The 4,387-nt window shown below is 38.5% G+C and overlaps 1 pseudogene; it reads right to left on the reverse strand.

Annotated features, from left to right (window-relative positions):
* Positions 1-321: 321 nt before the first annotated feature.
* LOC125534606 (protein neprosin-like) lies at positions 322-3,325 on the reverse strand (annotated as a pseudogene).
* Between the last annotated feature and the right edge of the window lie 1,062 nt (positions 3,326-4,387).

Genomic DNA, 4,387 nt, shown 5'->3' on the forward strand with positions numbered 1-4,387 from the left:
GGCCGCTTCCCACTTATCCCATGTAGATTCCTAGTTCATCATAGGGATAATATGCACATTTACTCTCTGGTTTTATACATAGGTTCCATGGCCCATTGGGCCCAGAGAGGTTCAGTCATATGGTGTTTTAGGGATTTAACTTACTATTGTGTTCTCGCACACGTCACAGGTCCTTCTGATGGGAATGACTTAAGTGGGCGGCAAAACAAACAATTCATAAACTAGAGACCATCATGATGATCACCATCTTTACCATGGTACAGTTTGACAAATTCATAATTTCCTATTTATTCAATCCAAATTACAATACAACTTTTGATCTCAACCAATACAACCACCTGGTCCACCATAGTTGAACGTATAACCCTTCTTAAATTCGAGAAATAAATCATTTGCATCATAACAATCTTTCCTATCAACTAACTTGACCATCCCAGTGTAACGGGGGTCAAAAGCTTGACCCTTTGAGTTGTATTTCTTAATGTGATTGAAGTAGGCAGATTTCTTCTCATTATAATCAGGGAAGTGTCCACTACCCATTGGTGGACCATGTGCATTCTTTAAGTAATTCACGAATCCAGTCAATGCTTGTATACGTGGTGTTTCAGGGCAAAGCTCCTTTGGAAAATGTCCCAAGAATGATGGTGTTTCTAAATCATGACGGTACACCACCCAATCTCCAGAATTTGGATCCTGTAGTCAATGAGGGACTGATGAAATCGATGAACAATAAATTTCATGCACAAGAAGAGTATAAGCAAGTTTTAATTAGCAAAAATCTTGGGTGACATATAGTTTCCCAGAACCTAAAGTTCCATATTTTTTAATATAATACCATAGCACTGAACTCCTTCTTTGTTAATTTTAATTTTGCATTCTTAAATAGTTGCAAGCCGCCCTATTTTTCCTATTCATGTTGCCACTGCCACATTAGCAAGTCATGTATGGTAGTTCTAAGTTTTTTTTGCGCTACTTTCATTGTATAGGTGCAACCATGCCACATTAGAAAGTCATGTGTGATAGGCAAAAGTTATATTTTTCATAGTATTTATTTTTTGAACCCTTGCATCCCTGCCAAATCAGCAAGTCATGCATGTCCCTCATAGTTTGCCATTTTTTGCATAAATGTTTGGGTTGTTACTAATGTTATATGTGTTGGACACTTGAAGAATACATATGTAATTCATGTTTCACATTTTTTGTTAGAAACAAGGCATTCTGTTAACTGTAATGAAAATGTTATATAACATCTATTTATGCATTTCGTTCAACAAGATTCCTGCAGCAACGCGCGAGAAATAGTAGAAAATGTATAAGCTTATGTAGTGATCTTGTTGACTAGGAAGAATGTTGCACCTTGTTGAGGCTAAGCCTGATGTAGTGATCTTGTATGCCATAAATTTATGGAGGAGCAATGGCTTGTCCCGGCACTAGCTTAGCTCCACTCGCAGGAACAAATCCTCCGCATTGTAAGTTGTAGCACCCCTTTGATCTCGAGTCCTTCTATGTAATAAAAAAGGGAACATGCATTATTGTCGATATAAAGAGACTAATACTTGGTCTGATAATGTCTCAAACTATTACAAAATACATCTAGACTATATACGGACAATAATATATAAGTTGTTTGAATGACATTGTTTACACTTACGGTCCAATATGTAAAGAAGCGGATATCTCTGTTGTGGTACAAAGAGGGCGAAATCTGCAAGGAAAACCATATTACAAAATAGTAATTCGTTCAAAAGAATTGGAGGTTACTAGGATAGGTGATATGTTTGTACGTGGAAGCCGGCTTGAATTAAGCTGTAGTGTCCTCGATCTTGACAATAGATCTGTATGGATGCTCCAGATTCTTGAGAGTTTTCAATATTTGGTGAAGCCCATATACTCATTTCAGCTCGAAGGCCATAGAATTGTCCTGGCATTGTGTGCCACATTGCATACTTGTGACAGAAATTATACCTCAAATTAGTGAATAAATAGAAAAGCTATGGAGCAGGACATAATAAACAAGTGAGGCTTTTCCTTCTTGGCCGTGATACGAGGTTCTCCTACGGTCCTACCGGACATATATAATTGGGATTTTTTTGCATGCTCCTTTGGAGATAATCTAGATTTTCATTGGCCTTGTGGCGTGTATGTCATAATGGAACTAGATTTCTCCACGGGGTGTGGTGTCATTCCTATGCAATTAGACCTTTTCTGGTCATACATGCATTGCTATAAGTCATATGGTTTTGTCGATTGCTCAGGTGCTTGGGTTGAACAAATCTTCTATCCTCCACATAGCAGGGGTAAAACAAAATTTGACTTTCTCTCTATCCCTCTCCCTCTCTCTCTCTATCTATATATACCTCTGTGATAGGTGTGAAGCGTATTGCTAGTAGAGTGTTGGCATGTGAGGATAAGTCTCAAATAGAGTATGGCTTTGTTCCTTTCTTAATCTATTTGTTTTTGGTGTTCTGGTAGCATGTCTTGTTTAGCTCATCACTTTCGTGCCCTATATGTAGGGCTTCAAGCCTAGTTCATTTAGGTGTATGCCTTTTTAGGCTGTCAATTATGTACCACCTTGTCTCTCTGACCACCGACCATAATTAACCTTGATGAACTATGGTTTAGGTGGATCATTAATGAATGTGGATTTCTATTGTTTCATCTCTATGATTTAAAGATGTGATGCTCATGTTCAAAACTACCTTTGAATTTGCCTTTTATATTTATCGCACACCATCGTGGCATACATTGTGATTTTGATGATGGCCAATGGTCAGAAAGAAATCAACAAACATCTGAAATCTAACACATGAAAAAGTAGATAAAGATATGTCCATAGAGGGGAAAAGAAAGAGTGAGAAAGTGTACATGAGAAATAATATTACTCCCCTCATCCGTGGAATCAACTCTCCATGGAAACTGAAAACTTTTAGGACTTAAAAGAGTGGTGTTCTGCATTGCAAATGTTAGTGCATGGTTAGTCAACATATATAATTGACATACAAAGTCTCCGAAAGATATAAGTATTATTTTCTACTTGTGGTGTCCTAAAATTTTAGTTGGGAACATATGTAATGTAGAGTCGTTACTAATGATTGCAACCAATAGTAATTGTCAAGATTAACTACTCAGATAGATGCAAGAATTGGATGAATGCATAAACCACTCCACAAAGAATTGCATGTAAAAAAATGTAAAGTAAGATGTTACTTACCTTCTCATTCTTCTGTAGATTTCCATCCATGTCTATTGATTCAACCAAGGTGGGGTAGCAAGGTCTAAACAAAAAACACAGTAAGACCAATATGGGAACATAATCACCACCCATTCGTATATAGGAATTGTGTTCCTTTCGATGAAGCATGTAACTATGTGTTTCCTTACTTACTTGTATATCTTTTGGAGAACACAACTTATATAGAGTTGAGCCCCGTTCTTATTTTGGAAAACTTTAAATGTCATCGTATTAATGATTCACTCAACATTTAACGAGTAGTCATCTAGTGCAACATTCTTTCTGAATATGGATATAAATCAATTATTCAATCAATGTTCATTTACTATGGACTTGTTTTACATCCAATTAATGATTGCTTGGTACCTATCTATTCATGTGGATATACATCCATTTATACATCAATATTTATCAATAATGGACTGGAGTTACATCCAAAGAATGGATACATGGCTATCTATATTTTTTATATGGAAATACAAGCTATTTAGGCTTCCTATACTATTCAACCACGGGGCATCCCCAAATGGATTCCTTTCTCCATTACCAACAGTGGTGGTGGTGAGGGAATAGAAAAGATCCGTATAATATTCATCACAAGGGTTTCCTGAACCAACCCAAATGTTCGAGAGGTCATGCCATCTGTACCAAGGTCATCTCAACCAGAGAGCTCTACCAAATGTGTCAAGATGCAGCACTTCAAGACCCCGGTTGGACGGCAAACGGTTTCCCAATTTACCATGCACTTATAGCTCATGACCTTATCGGTCCCCAACTAAACGAAGGCACACTCAGTCTTGGTCATGCTCTTGAGGATGGGTGTGGAGGGGGGGGGACTAGAGGCGTTAGGTGGTGGATGGCTTGCGAGGTGATGATTGACTTAACAAGTGCACCGTGGCCCACTGAGGTGATATGCATGCCCTCCCAAGGCACAACTTTATTTGCAATTTTGTCCTCAAGGTATTGAAAATCGACCCGCCTAAGCTACCAAACAGATAGTGGGAGGCCCAACTATCCCATTGGGAAGGAGGATCTCATGGCAGGCAGCCCCTCGGAGATGAGATCCAAATCCAAGTGGCTACGCCGAATGGGCACCACCGAGTGGAAGTTTGTTTACACCCCTTCATCTCACCGAACCCCTATAGTATGCGTGCA

The sequence above is a fragment of the Triticum urartu genome, chromosome 2A, assembly GCF_056163025.1.
Source record: "Triticum urartu cultivar PI428250 chromosome 2A, HENAU_Tu73, whole genome shotgun sequence".
Classification (NCBI taxonomy): domain Eukaryota; kingdom Viridiplantae; phylum Streptophyta; class Magnoliopsida; order Poales; family Poaceae; genus Triticum; species Triticum urartu.